The sequence below is a fragment of the Saimiri boliviensis genome, chromosome 9, assembly GCF_048565385.1.
Source record: "Saimiri boliviensis isolate mSaiBol1 chromosome 9, mSaiBol1.pri, whole genome shotgun sequence".
In the NCBI taxonomy this organism is placed as follows: Eukaryota; Metazoa; Chordata; class Mammalia; order Primates; family Cebidae; genus Saimiri; species Saimiri boliviensis.
In genome coordinates, this window is record NC_133457.1 from 7484106 (window position 1) to 7500000 (window position 15895).

At 42.2% G+C, this 15895-nt stretch overlaps 1 protein-coding gene across 4 annotated transcripts in view; it reads left to right on the forward strand.

Moving 5' to 3' along the window:
- Positions 1 to 213: 213 nt before the first annotated feature.
- LOC101029972 (collagen alpha-4(VI) chain-like) overlaps positions 214 to 15895 on the forward strand; it is a 120601-nt gene continuing 104919 nt past the window's right edge. For all 4 annotated transcript variants that reach the window (XM_074405444.1, XM_074405442.1, XM_074405446.1 and 1 more), the window contains exon 1: positions 214 to 280. The gene's annotated coding sequence lies outside the window, so the exon portion shown is untranslated. The remainder of the gene's footprint in view (positions 281 to 15895) is intronic.

Here is a 15895-nt window from a genome sequence, read left to right on the forward strand (position 1 = left end):
GGTACTGGGATGGAGCAACCTCTTCCATGGACAGCTCCCTCCAATGGCACATGTGAAGGATCAGGGAGTGGCTAGGATGTTGGCTAACTTGAAAAGACAAAGTATTTTTGCTCATCATCTATGTCCATTCCCCAATGCCCTTTTTTTTGGACAGGAAAGGGCAGTTCCTGATAAGTCTTAACCTCTATTCTTCTCAAATCTTCCAGCTGAACACTGTTGTCAAGAGTAGTGATGAGGAAAAACTGTGCTGAGATTCAACGTCCGGGAATTTATTAACAAGGTATGTAAAATGATGCTTGTTCTATTTATACACTGCAAGGATAATTTCCACTTCTAAGAGAATGTTCAGTACAAAGACAAATCCCATAGTTCTCCTCCTTCAAAGAATTGTGTGAAATCATCTTATGTGTTTACCTGCTACTTCTGACAGGAAACAACTTGTAATGAAGTAGTCACTTATATCGGGTAGTGGTTTGGAAATGCAGAGAGACTAGAGATTCTCAAGCAAAAGTGGATAACGTTAGAGATTGATGATGTTGCTATGAGCTAGAGCAGGACAAAGAATCAGGAAGAAGTGAATTTGAATTTTGGGTCTCTTGCGTACCAGCTGTCTGGCCTAGGGTGAGTCTCCAAACCTCCAAAGAAACAGAAGCAATTACTCCTAGAGAATTGTAGAAGGATTAGAAATAATCAGTGTAAAGCAGATAGCATTCTGGGTGCATTATAATAATTCTGAACAAGTAATAATAATTAGCATTATATAATATACCTAATAATTTTGTGCTCTCCTTAAATTGTGAAAATGGCCCTATCTTTTTTTTAGTGATAATGTTGGCCCTACCTCTGAACACTTCTACAGTGTTGAAGATGACCTGCAGTGATTTGGGTTGACTATATCTGTAGGATAAATTACTGGAAGTGGACTTGTTCAGTCCAAGGATATATGCATTTGTAATTTTGATAAATATTTCCAATTGGCTCCTATGGAAAGTGTACCGATTTACCCTCTTGCTAGCAAGGTGAATGAGTTAGGCAGATGCTTGATGAATAAGGCCAGATGACAGCTTCTTGGTGGACTATTTATGACATGTCTGCAAATTCTCTGACATGCCTCCCAGTAGGAGAAGGTGTCTATGTCCCCTGTGACTCTGAGAATGTTGGCTCATGTTTGACAGATAGTTGTGGCAGAAGTGATGCTCTATGATTTCTGAGGCTACATAATGAAAGGCCATTAGATGGTTCTCTCAGGATGCTCACTCTATGGAAAGCTGCTACTATGATAGTTCCACCATCCTGAGATCATGATGTATAGGCACTCCAGTCAGCATGGAGCTGAGCTCCCAGCAACAAGGAAGATTAACTGCTGGCCATGGGAGGGGTGAGGCATGTTGGATGTCCAACCTGGTGGGACCCTTCAGTGACCACCCCCAACATCTGACTGCAACTGCGTCAGAGATTCTGACAGAGAAAACTGACAGCCAAGCCCTTCGTGAATTTTGGATCTGCAGAATCATGAACAAAATAAAGTGCTTATTTTAAGCATTTTCATTTTGAAGTGGTTTATTATTCAGCAGTAGTAACATGGACATTTCTCTACAGTGCTTCGTAAACTTCATTTTCAGTCTCCCCAGAAAACCTCTCGAATGAAGATTCCCTCGGTTTACCAGGGATAGATGAAGTTTCTAACTCACTGGCTCAACTCGTCCTCTCTAGCCCCGCAAAAACATAGGAGCAAGTAAGAATGGCATTATTTTAGGGACAACCTTGAATTGGATCCAATTTATTATTCATTAGTTAATTGCAGTACTTCAGCTATGACCTAAGAGGCAGTACAAGGACTTGTAAGCCCATCTTTGGAGACCAAGAGACCTCGATGTGAGAATTTGAGAAATGTACTTCATCTCTCTGGGCCTCAGTTTCTTCCTCTGTATTGATGATACTTAGCTCATAGGGTTCTTGAGACTTTAAATAATATGATGGAAAAATGCAATGTACAGTGGTTGACTCAACGCACAGTAGTTAGCTGAGGGAGGAGAAAAAAGAATTTCTTAGAACTGCTGCCCCACTAAGCTGGGCACGACTAGGCTTATTATGGGAAGCCACTCTTTGCAGTAATACTTCTACAAAACTGGTATTTACAGCCTCCTCGGTGGCTGGTCTGCTCCCACCTTTGCCTTCCAGCAGTCTGTTTTCTACCTAGCAGGCTGAGTGACTCGAAGTTGAGTCATGTCCCTTCTCTGCCCACAGCCCTCTGGTGGCTCCCATTTCATCCACCCTAACAGACCCTATGGCTTCACCTCATGTCCTATTACTCTTCACTTGACTCAGCTCCAGCCACTTAGACCTCTGTGCTGTTTCTTGAACCCTCCCAGAGCAACTACACTCTGTTGTGTAGATGGTGCCCTGCAGGAAGTACCCAGACAAGGAGCAGGGAGAGCTGAAATTCTTTCTGGGCTGTACTTACCATGCTGTGCTGCTAGCATGCTTGACATCAAGGTGTCTTCCTGGCTGACAGTGGCCCTGACTTCCCAATGCAGGCTCCTGCCCCAGGGCCTTTGCATTTGCTTTTCCTTTGCTTTGGATTCCCTCCCTCTGGAATGCCTGACTTGTTCATTAACTTCCTTCTGGCCTCCCCTTAAATGCTACCTTGTCAGAGAAATCTTCCCTTGTCCCTGTAAGAAGCAGTAACCCACACCCTCCTTTTTCTGCTGTGCTCTCCTCCATATCACTAATTGCTATCTGACAAGTGCTGTATTTGCTTATTTTTGCTTCCCCTACTCTGGAAACTAAATCTATACAATGATTCTTGAGTGCGGTAGATGGGCCAGCAGCATCAGCATTGCCTATCAACTTGCTAGAAATGCAAATGCTCAGTCTCACACACCTATGGAATCAGAAGCTCGGCCCAGGGGGCAGGGCTTATTAACCTGTGTTTTAATAAGCCCTTGAGGTAATTCTGATGAACACTCAAGATGGAGAAACACTGGTCTAAGAAAGGAATGAGAAAGGGCTTTGTTGGTTCATTTGCAGCTGTATCTCCAGAACTTAGAACAATGCCCATTATAAAGTAGGTGCTGGATAAGTATGTGGTGAATGGGCACTGGATAAATTTGTTGAGTGGTTTATAAATACAGGATAGCCTTTTAAGTGCTTAACAAGCATTGACTCATTTAATCCTCAATCAGTGTTATGAATTAGGTACTATGATTACCTCATTTTACAGTTGAGGAACCTGAGACAGAAAGACTAGTCCAAGGCCCCATGTACAGGCAGTGAAGAAGCCAGGAACCAGTGCTCGGGTTCTTAACGCAGACTGCACACCCTGCTTCTCAGCAGCAACAGGGATCCCCAATGGAAGTGTGAGGCTGCTCCAGGCTGCCAAGGAAGTAGAACTTTTTATAAGAAAAAGGGGACGATCTCAGTGTACTCCTGTCATGAGTGGGGTTTGGGGCTAAAGATACATTGCACTGTGCGAGGCAGCAGAAGACACAGGTTTAGTTTTTTTTTAAATTTTTTTGGAGACAGAGTTTTGCTTTTGTTGCCCAGGCTGGAGTGCAATGGCATGATCTTGGCTCACCACAACCTCTGCTGCAGGGGTTCACGCGATTCTCCTGCCTCAGCCTCCCTAGTAACTGGGATTACAGGAATGCACCACCATGCCCAGCTAATTTTTGTGTTTTTAGAAGAGATGGGGTTTCGCCATGTTGGCGAGTTCAAGTGATTCTCCTGCCTCAGCCTCCAAAGTAGCTGGGACTACAGGCATGAGCCACCACACCTGGCTAATTTTTGAATTTTTAGTGGAGACAGGGATTTTTCATGTGGACCAGGCTGGTCTCAAACTCCTGACCTCAAGTGATCTACCTGCCTTGGCCTCCCAAAGTGCTGGGATTACAGGCATGAGCTATTGGGCCTGGCTGGCGGCTTACAATTTTACTTTTGGTTTACAAGTGTGTCTCCTGGTCTTCTTTCTTTATAATCCAGGGCTTTCTCTAATGCTAAGGGAGTCCATTGGGCTTTCTTGTAAGCTTAGCCTGAAGTTGATGGCCTTAGAAACCACCCTCAGCTTACAGGAACAGAAAACTGTAGTAAGAGATCCTGGCCTCCTGTCTTTTAGATGGACAGTCCTAGGATGCATTTGTATACTTCTCTGGAGGTCATCATAGGATCAAGACCTACTTGCTTACAGCAGCAATAATCTCCATAACAGCCTCGAGTGGGCCTTCCTTCCCTCTTATCTCACACTCTACACTTCCTCACTCCTGCTTCCTGGGATCAACTTCCAAATAAATCACCTGCCTCCAAGTCCCTGTGTCTAAGATACTGCTTTAATTAAGACACTTGTCTTTTTCCCAGTTAGAGAAAAAGATACTTCTCAGAAAGGATGCAGCCCCGGAGATGCACATCTGGGCCAATGGAGGGTGGGCTGGATCCATGTTCTTGGACTGTAACTGCTCCCAGAAGTCAGAATTCTGGTCCAAACCCTAAATGGATAGGGAAACTCAGAGTGTTTTTCCCTTTCTTCTGGTGATTCGGCTCATCCATTCCAGGTTTTGAATGAGCTTTGCAGAGAGGCTGATATCTTCATCTCCAGTTTTTATGTTCAGAAGCCTGGGCCAGAGGCTAAAATTTTTGGAAGTTCAATCTTTATCCTTCTGAATCAGCAAAGACATGCCAAGAAAATGCTGTCTGTGGCCCACACCATGTAGAGATCAGAGAGATAAGCTCAGCTACTGACAGGTCACGTGGCCAACTCATCTCTACATCTCTGCCCACTGGGCAGGAGTCTTTTCTCTTTCTCTCAGCAGCACCAAGCCCGTCTTACACTGCTCCTGAACACAGTAAGAAGGAAAACAGCCTTCAGAGAGCAAAGGAAGGATACCTTCCTTTTAAAAATGGACTTTGGAGTTTATTTCTAGGTGGTGGGATTGTGGTTGGTTTTTCTTTCTTCTTCAGGCTTCTCTCTCTATTTTTTTTTTTTTAGGCAGAGTCTCACTTTGTCCCCCAGAGTGCAGTGGCCCAATCTTGGCTAACTGCAGCCTCCACCTCCCGAGTTCAAGTGATTCTCCTGCCTTAGCCTCCCAAGTAGCTGGGATTACAGGCATGCACCGTCACACCTGGCTTTTTTTTTTTTTTTTTTTTTTTTTTGTATTTTTATTAGAGATGGGGTTTTACCTTATTGGCCAAGCTGGTCTCAAACTCCTGACCTTAGGTGATCCACTTGTCTCGGCCTCCCAAAGTGCTGGGATTACAGGTGTGAGCCACTGAGCCTACCTCCTTCAGGCTTCTCTGAATTTTTTAGATTTTCTATTAATACCCTGGCACATGTATTTTTTTTGTGTACTATAAAGGTTAAAAAATGAATTCAACTGCACAGGTACTTTGCAGGTACTTTGAAATAAATAAATGAATCATCAATACAATGATGACAGACAGCAGAATATGTATTTATTATATAGGATTGCATATCATCATATTCTTATTTCTTAGTTCTTAAATTCCTAGGACACTGTGTAGTTGGTCTAAATCCCTCTGCCAACCCCAGCCTCCACCACTGACCTCAAAGCAAAGTTACAGAAACAAGCTTTAACCTTAGGATCTCAACTTTCTATCAAAGAATACATTTAGAAACAGGAAGCAAAACACCTTTGCTGATGGGTAAAATTGTTCTTGAGGAAGTAGTTCATCAGTGAACCCTGTAAATGTAGCAGCTGTGACTTTTACTACTGAGTATTTGTATTAGGCCATTCTTGCATTGCTGTAAAGAAATTCCCGAGGCTGGGCCCAGCGCGGTGGCTCATGCCTGTAATCCCAGTGCTTTGGGAGGCCGAGGTGGGCGGATCACGAGGTCAAGAAGCCTCAGAGTCCCTGCTTCAGTGATACATAGTCTAAATTTCCTCTCTGTACCTTTTTTCTGTCCACGTGATGAGTGCTTTTAAGATTTCCTCTACCTGGCGGTAGGGTATTCAACCCCAGACATTTTCGAGGTAATTTCCTCATCTCCCCAGGGTCAAATGAGAATGTTCAGCTTGGCAAGGAGGTGGTACTGAGTCCAAGATGCTCCGACCTGGGCTGTGGCTTCCTGGTTCCTTAAGGGTGGCCAGGCTCAGAGCTGTTTCTCCCCGCTGGCTCCCAGCACTCCAGTGAAACATGCCTGCCTCGGAGGTGCATTGCCACTGACCCCGCAATCCACTGGGGCTCAGTGCATGTAGAGAGCCCTGGCTGTGTGACTACACCGCAGGGGTATAGTCTCAGGACATTTCTGTCTACTTCTCAATCCCAGCTAACAGCCTCTTCCTGTGAACGCCCAACTGTATCCTCCTCTGTTGTGCCAAATGAATGATTTGTATTGAGTTCCTGGGGTTGACTGGAAGGGAGGTAAAGGCATCTTAGTGTGGATCCTTCCTGCCCGGGTGGCGTTGGGGAAGAAAATACTCAGGTCATGTACATGTTTCTAAATCCCTTATCCTACTGCCAATTCCCATGAACCAACATATGAAATGAGTAAGTGGTGAAGGAAGCAGAAGCTGAGGAATTTATGGACTAGAAAGCAAAAAAGGCAAGACCTAGAATCACTTGGGGTTGATATTTTTTCTTTAAAAATGAAATTTGTATTAAAAGTCTTAAAATGAAGAGCCAATGATTAAATGCATGACACTAATGATTACGATTAGTTAGAATCAGTACATCACAACAGTAGAATTTTTGCTCTTTGCTTCTGGAGGAACACTCCAGAACAGGTAATAATGTGGTACATATACACCATGGAATATTACGCAGCCATCAAAAACGATGAGTTCACGTCCTTTGTAGGGACATGGATGAACCTGGAAACCATCATTCTCAGCAAACTGACACAAGAGCAGAAAATCAAACACCGTATATTCTCACTCATAGGCGGGTGTTGAACAATGAGAACACACGGACACAGGGAGGGGAGTACTATACACTGGGGTCTGTTGGGGGGAAATGGGGGAGGGGCGGGGGGTGGGGAGGTGGGAAGAGATAGCATGGGGAGAAATGACAGATACAGGTGAGGGGACGGAAGGCAGCAAAGCACACTGCCATGTGTGTACCTATGCAACAATCTTGCATGTTCATCACATGTACCCCAAAACCTAAAACGCAATAAAAAAAAAGAAAGAAAAAAAAATTTAAAGATAATATAAAAGGGGAGCTAACTACCTGAAAATTTAAATAAAATGAACCAAAAAAAAAAAAAAATAAAAAAGGAAACAAATTCATTGCAAGAGATGGAAACTATATTTTAAAGCCTGAAAACAATAAAAAAAAAAAAATCACTAAACAGCAGGCCTTATTGTCCTGGCTCCTTCAGAAAGAAAACTGAAAGAAAACTGGGAAGTGGTTTGGGGAATGGTAGATTCTGGCATATGGTAGAAAGTTCACAGGTTGGCACCAGCTGGAACAGCTGAGTTTTGAAGGCATTCTGCCAACAGAACCCCACTCCCACGTTTAAGGAATCAGAATTCCCCAGAGGATTTTACACATACTAAGGTTTGAGATCCTTTGGTCTGCAGGTCCAAAAATTTCTGCTTCACCCACAAACTGGTATCTCCATTATGTTGTAAGAAATTATAGATGTTTTGAGAAGCACTTTTTGTTAAACTAGGTATTGAATGCCAGCAGCTATTGTGGCTATATTTTTAGTTCATTGTTTTCATTTAATGCTAAATATCCTTTATATTTCTTTAATTTATTTTTATTTATTTTTATTTATTTTTTTTGAGACGAGGCTCGCTCTTTTGCCAGGCTGGAGTGCAGTGGTGCAATTCTAGACTCACTGCAACCTCCACCTCCTGAGTTCAAGCGATTCTCCTGACTCAGCTTCCCGAGTAGTTGAGACTACAGGAGCATGCCACCATGCCCAGCTAATTTTTTTTGTATTTTTAGTGGAGATGAGATTTCACTATTTTGACCAGGATAGTCTCAATCTCCTGATCTCGTGATCCGCCTGCCTCAGCCTCCCAAAGTGCTGGGATTATAGGCATGAGCCAACATGCCAGGCCTCTTTAATAATTTTTAAAACACCCTAAAGGCTTGTGAATATACAAGTCTACTTATAAATTATGTATTGCTGGGAATTTGGTTCATCAGAGAAAGTTATGCCATCAAAAACAGAGTTCATCAGGATGGTCAGAGAAAACCTCATGAATATGCCCCAGCTGCAAGGGGTGTCTGAGGGAGGGTGTTTCTGGGGTTTTACCCATGGTAGTGGTGTCAGAGGGGAAAGCGGGTCATGTGACTGAAGTTAAAAAAAAAAAAAAGAAACTGTTCAGGAAAATTATCTAAAATTTGGGAACGAAGCAAAAAGGTCATTGCCTGACATTTTAATACCATGCTAGAGCACTTTCTAATAAGCCTGCCTCAGGGTATTCTGACTCTTAGGGAATGTAATTTTCTTTGACTAAGTACTCGGAATTAATTAGAGCCCATTTGTTTTACAGCTCTGAAAAGTTAAAGATTAAGTTGCATTAAACTGAAAAGGAACTTTTTTTTTTTTTGTCGGAGAAGATAATCCCAAAGATTATCATTTGTTTGTCTTGTAGGAAATTAATTAGTATTGTATCCGACTTTAACTGTTATTTCAGCATACTTTTAACACTGACCATATAAACCAGGTTTCTTTCCTCCTTATGGAACTGGTTTTGTCTTTCTGCTAGTCCCTTCATTAATGAGTGGAGTAAAACCTTCACATGTGCTTATCTGTTTGTATTAATAACCTGGACGTTATGCTTTCAGAAAGCATATCAAGGGTTTTGGGTTCTGAGGAGGAAGCTTAGTGTATTTTTGCATTGCTATAGAGAAATACCTGAAGCGGGTAATTGTTAAAGAAAGGAGGTTTACTTTGGCTCACAGGTCTGCAGCTGTACCTGTATGGCACCAACATCTGCCCAGCTTCTGGTGAGGGCTTCAGGAAGTCTACACTCTGTGGAAGGCAAAGGGAGAGCCCGCAGATTGCAAGACGAGAGAGGAAGCAAGAGAGAGCTAGGGGGAGTTGCCACACCGTTGTTCCTCTTCCTCCTCCTCCTCCTCCTCCTCCTCCTCCTCCTCCTCCTCCTCCTCCTCCTTCTCTTCCTCCTCCTCCTCCTCCTCCTCCTCCTTCTCTTCCTCCTTCTCTTCCTCCTCCTCCTCCTCCTCCTCTTCCTCCTCCTCCTCCTCTTCCTCCTTCTCTTCCTCCTCCTCCTCCTCCTCCTCCTCTTCCTCCTTCTCTTCCTCCTCCTTCTCCTCCTCCTCTTCCTCCTCCTCCTCTTCCTCCTTCTCTTCCTCCTCCTTCTCCTCCTCCTCTTCCTCTTCCTCCTCTTCCTCCTCCTCCTCCTCCTCTTCCTCCTCCTCCTCCTCCTCCTCTTCCTCCTCCTCTTCCTCCTCCTCCTCCTCTTCCTCCTTCTCTTCCTCCTCCTCCTCCTCCTCTTCCTCCTCCTCCTCTTCCTCCTTCTCTTCCTCCTCCTCCTCCTCCTCTTCTTTCTCTCCTTTTCCTCCTCCTCCCCCCTCCTCCTCCTTCTTTTCTTCTGTCTCCCCTTCCCCTTCTACTTCCCCCCTCCTCTCCCCTCCCTCCTTCTCCTCCCCCCTCCTGCTTTTCTTCTGTCTCCCCTTCCCCTTCCTTCCTCCTCCTCCCGCTCCTCCTCCTTCTTTTCTTCTGTCTCCGCTTCCCTTCCACTTCCCCCCTTCCCTCCCCCTTCCCTCTCCCTCTCCTCCTCCTCCTCCTCCTTCTCCTCCTTCTTTTCTCCTTCTCCTTCTCCTTCTTCCCCTTCTTCCCCTCCTTCTCCTCCTTCCCCTTCTCCTCCTTCTCCTCATCCCTTCTCCACTCCTCCTCCTCCTCCCTCCTCCTCCTTTTCTTCTTCTCCCCTTTCTTCTTCTTCCTTTTTCCCTTCTTCTTCTTCTATTTGAGAACGTCACCCAGGCTAGAGTATAGTGACCCAATCTTGGCTCACTGCAACTTCCACCTCCCAGGATCCAGTGATCCTCCTGCCTCAGCCTCCCAAGTAGCTGGGACTACAGGCATGAGCCACCATGGACCAACTATGTCATTTATGTTTCTCTCTTGGTTGCTATTTTCCCCCTTTCTTGCTTTTTTGTTGCTTGGTCTCTCCCTTTTTGTTTTGAGTTCATTATTTGAGGTATTATTGTATCTTCTTACTATAAGCGATTTAAATTCCTCTTATAACTAAGCAGGGAAAAGCAATCAATAAAATAAAGACAGATGGCCCGATATTGCAATCTGACCTAAGATGAGGTAATTGTTCACAATCATTAGACTATTTTTATTCAAAACTAAGTTCTATGCTCAATTGCTATGTATTTCCTTAGCCAACAGTTTTTTATTTTTTCCACCTTTCTTGCTTTATTGTTGCTTGGTCTCTCTTTTTGTTTTGGGTTTATTATTTGGGATGTTATAGTGCTGTCTTATTATAAGCTGTTTAAATTCCTGCTATAACAGGAATTTATAAGCAGGGAAAAAAAAACAATAAAATAAGGATAGATAATTCAGTATTGTAGCTTGACTTAAATTCATGTGGATGTTCAGAATTATTACGCTCTTTATTTTTATTTTATTTTTGTTTTTGGTTAGTATCTATAGGGTTCAATAGTTAGAAGAGAGAGCTACAGGTCTGTTATCTTACAATTTTGCTGTCATGTTAAAATAAAGCGAGTCTCAGAATGAATTTAACCAGATACTTACATTTAAGCAGTTGCAAACAGGTAGAGTAGGATTAGAATTAGAGTTAGTTTAGAGATCACCTGTTCAGCAAGATCAAGAAAGTGTTAATTCTTTGTCTTATAGGAGATCTGATAGTATCTTGCTTGCATGAAATAAAGGCTCGATAGAAGGCAATGAGACAATGTTCTAGGGATAAGATTTGGATCACCATCTAGTTAGAGCGAAGGGACCAAGAATCCTTCCAAATCGGTGAATGGACACAGAAACTTGGAGACTCAAGTCTTAGGCAATATTTCTAAAGTACACTGGATTGGCCAAATTTTTATATCCAGTTTGTGTGATGATAGTGTCTTTCATATTTCTATCAAATCCATATATCTAGAACATTATAGATTTCCCTAAAGAAAATCAATTTCCAATGGCCAGTAGGCGAATTTAAAAAATGTTGGAGATAAAGATAGCTGAAGCACCGGTTGTAGCTGTATCTGCTGTGTGGCCTTTTGATGAAATGCTGCTTGACTTTTCAGATTAAGGCAATTCACTTCTCCTAGGACACTGATGAAAGCTAAAGCCCACATACCATATTGTTTCTGGAAAAGTGTTCTAAAGAATTTACTCACCACATCATATCCATGATATGGGAAAATTTCACTGATGCTCTGTTAGTCTGCTGTAGGAATTAAATAATAAGCCACAAATTCTTTGACATAACCTTGATTAAAATGAAAGTGGATTTCCATAGCAGTAAATTTGAAAAGGTGATACTTTGTCAATGCAAGTGCTTTTGAGAAGGCAACACACTGCTTTACATAGAGTAGGAAGATTAGAAAATATTTACACACTAGATAAAAAAATAGGGTTAAAATTATTTTTAGCCTGGATCTTGTCTAATAAACTTGATTTTTGGGTTTAAGTCAGTTTTATTAAAAGGCAACTTCTTGTGGTAGTCAAAAGTTTACTTAATATAAACCTCTGAAAGATCATTGACTTTCTGAAAAAGTATTTTAAAGTAACCTTGAGGAAGTTTGTTGTAAGGAATTACATTTATTAGAATATTTATTGTAGAGAGCCATGTTTATTATTTTAAGTTGTGAACTATGTTTGTCATTGGAGGTTGAACTTATGGCTGACCTTGAGATCACTGATCTCCTGACCTCTTGATTTTGTTGTTATTAACTAATCATTGTATAATAATTAAGCATTTTTTTGGAGAGAGGAGTATTCATCCTTGCACAAGGTCTATCCAACTAAACATTAAATAGATAAATTTAGTGGATAAAGACACACAGAAAATTATCTTTTCCCCACAATGGGTTTGGAGCTGTTTTCTGATGAAGTTGTGTTACAGAATTACTGAACGTTCTGGGTGCTGTTTTGAAAATAATGATATCATATGAATTGACCATTTAAAAGCTCAGGCTTTGACTGTATAAAGTTAGCTATCTTTTGTTGTTGTTGTTTATGTTTTGTTTCACAATCCTTTCTTGGTCTGCTCTTTGTCATAGGTTTGGAAATCTTGTCTCTCCAATGAACATAACTTTTGGGTCTTGAATTCCAAGAGGCCAGTGAAGTGCCACTTAAATTGTGAATACTTAGCCAGCATTGTTGGTGAAAACTGGGGCTCTTCGTTTTTCCAGGGATCCAGTTTTGGGGCGTAGGGATGGAGAAGAATGGTTTAAAGGTCCTTGATGCCTTTTCCTCTGATCTCAAATGAAGAAGGACTTCAAATCTCTGTGATTTCAGGGAATGAGGTTGGGGAACAAGACTGTATGGTCCTATGTATCTCTTTCAGCTTCCAGATCAAGAGGAATTTGAGAGGGTGACCAGGCTGATGTTACCAACAGAAGTTTATTCACTAATAAGCATATGCTGTCCTGGGGGGGGCCTCATATTGGTACATGGAGTTGACAATTACCCTTCTTCTTTATGGCTGCTAGTATGTTCTCTCTCAAAGAGGTACCCTGAATCACAGACTACATTTATTGCATTGTTTCTCCTTTTGCCATTTCTTACCCATGTTGTTGTGAGATGTAGCTTACATCCTAAATTCTGCCCCAACCTGGTTTTTACACAGTCGTTATTGAATACATGATGTTACAAATTTGTGACTAGTATTGCTGGATTCATTCTATTAGGCACAAATGAAATATAGATATTTAAGTTTTAGAACATTAGAACTGTAACCAAGTCTTAGGAATTCTTGAGGTTAGCACCAAATCTTCTCTTCCCAGCCTTAAAATTCCCTGGTTCTTCGATAATCTCATCCATTTTTGAAGTCACTGTGAACTTTATTTCTTATGTAAACTTCCAGGCTTTGGTAGGGTCTGAATAGTGTTAATTTCTTAGTTAAATCTCATTATCTCTGCCACTCTTTCCTGAGGTCACTCCTTCATTCTCTACTCTTTGCTGTCCCATCAGTGAAGATGAAAATGGAAACATTTTAATTTAAGGCAGTTTTCAGATAAAAGAGCTGAGAGGATTTAAAAGGAGCAAAGTGAGTAGTGATTTTCTTGGCCAGTTACCCAAGAAAATGACTGTTAATTGCTTATGTTTCCCTTGGGCTAATCATATCATTACTATTTTGGACATCAGCTTTCTCTTAAAAATAAGAGGTTTGACTAGATAATTTGTAAGATCCCTTCCAGGAATAAGTTCTGTGAATGTGCAGACGTTCAATGCTGGGTGTTATAGTTGGCTCTAGGATGATTCCTGGTAGCAAAAGAAAATAGAAAATGTGGTTGAATTATATGGTGCTCATTGTCTGACAAAAAGAAGTGCAGGCTTGCATCGACAGAGACGGAATAAAACTCAGGTAAGAGTTCCATTCAATCTGGAGAAAGTTTTAAATTGTGTCTATGCAAAAGTCATGGGGATCCTGGATCGCAAGTGACCAAAGTTCAAATTGAGCTAGTTTAAGCAAATAAGGTAATACATTGATTCTCATAAACAACGACAACACCCGGGCAAAACCAAAAAACAAAACAACACAAAACAAAAATTTTAAAAACCACCAACACATGGAAAGGGCAGGATATAGTCACTTGAATGTTTTCAGGATTTCGTCTCTGCCTTCCTCAGTGTTTTGGGGTCAGGCTGGCTGCCCCACAAAGCTGAACAGGAAACTTTAGCACACATCTGTAAAGCTTCATAACTAGAGATGTTAGGGGGAAAAAACCTAAGGAAGAACTCTGATTGGCCAGCATCGGGTCAACTGTGATTCCCGATTCCTCGACCAACTGTGGTATGTGGACTGAGATCTGTGGTCAGCAATTCCCACTGGAACTAAGCCTGGAATTTTCCCGTAAGTTGAGTAGTTACCACTTAAGGCACGCAAAAACAAGTGACTGTTTCGCTGTTGCTCTCTTTTCTATACTCTAGGTTCAGGTGCATCACATACATTCGCCCTTTCCAAAAGTCTACCATACTCTTAAAGCCTCTAGGTCTTAAAAAATTCTGGCTTAGCTCCTGCCTGAGGTTTACCTGCCTAGCCTTCTCAGGATCTATCTCTAAGTGCTTTTCATGGCAATCACTAGCAACTTCAATAGATTAATCTGTGTTATGAACAAATTAACTAGATGTGATAAAGTTCAGCTGATGAAGATCACCAAGGGCATATTTACCATTCAACAATGTTCGGTTAACCTGCGACCAAGGGGGACCGCATGTCAGAGAAACCAGCAGGCACCTCACTTGACAAAGGAAGACACAGGCTTCTTACTGTATTTGTGGGAGGGGTGGAGTTTAGGTAAAATTTAAATGAAGCAGTGTGTGCTAGCTCGAAGCAACGCAGGGCAGCGGATAAAAGGGTTGACATTCAGCCTGAAACTGTCTTGTTTCATCAGAAACTACAAAGTTAAGATAAATGTGGAATGTTGCGAGCAAAACCTTTATCTGTAGCTCTGCATCTGGAAATTCAGGGTGTTTTTTGGTATTGAAATGAGTTAGCTCCTTCAGGCAAGAATGAGGCGTTTCATTCTCATTAAGTGTGATTTCAAACAGTAAAGTTTCTGATGGTCTATGATTTTAGAAAACAAGTTTTCTTATGTCTTTTTTTAATTAACAGAAGCAGTTTTGTTTTTTTTTTTAAACACAGCTTCACAAAGGAGATTCTTTTCCCTCCAACTGTCAGATATGCTTTTGATCAGGGTCTTTCTTAAAATAATAGCATAGCTTTTGTGGTCTAACATCAAGAAGTAATTTAAAGTGGAAATGTGATGTCAATGTCAGTTACAAGGGGAAGCTGGAGAAGGCTTTTTTTTTTTTTTTCCCCCGAGCTGGAGTCCTAGCCCAGGCTGGAGTAATCACAGCTCACTGCAACCTCCACCCCCCAGGTTCAAGTGATTCTCCTTTCTCAGCCTCCCAAGTAGCTGGGATTTCAGGTGCACGCTACCACACCCAGCTAATTTTTGTATTTTTAGTAGAGGCGGGGATTCACCATGTTGGCCAAGCTGACCTTGAACTCCTGGCCTCAAGTGATCCACCCACTGTGGCCTCCCAAAGGGCTGAGATTACAGGCATGAGCCACCACGCCTGGCCAGAAGGTCTTTTTTAAGTTTAAACATATGATTGAGGTTTACGCACTTCCCCCAGCCCCAAAGGCAACCCTCAACTGATTTGCTCACGGATTCACTCTGTGAATATTTGTCGAGATCCTACTATGTGCCCATCATTGTAAAGATGATATTTCTATCTCTGAGCAACTCATAATTTAGTGAGGGAAACCATAAGGAAGTAAACAAACCCAGTAAGCCCTGATGAGGGCAATAGCGGATTTAATTTTTTTTTTTTTTTTTTTTCCAAATGGAGTTTCATTCTTGTCCAGGCTGGAGTGCAGAGGTGTGATCTTAGCTCATTGCAACCTCTGCCTCCCAGGTTCGAGTGATTCTCCTGCCTCAGCCTCCAGAGTAGCTGGGACTACAGACACATGTCACCATGCCCGGCAGGATTTTGTGTTTTTAGTAGAGACGGGGGTTTCACCATGTTGGTCAGGCAGGTTTTGAACTCCCGACCTCAAGTGATCCGCCTGCCTCAGCCTCCCAAAGTGCTGGGATTACAGGTGTGAGCCACCGCATCCAGCAGGATTTTGGTTTAAATGTTTGCAAGAACAAAGAGGATGGAGTTATGGACTGTAATCTGAAGAATCTGGTCCCATTTCTGTTGAAAATAGGGGGTGAGTGAGGTCTTGGGCTGCAGAGATTCTGTTTTGAGGAAGGTACCAAG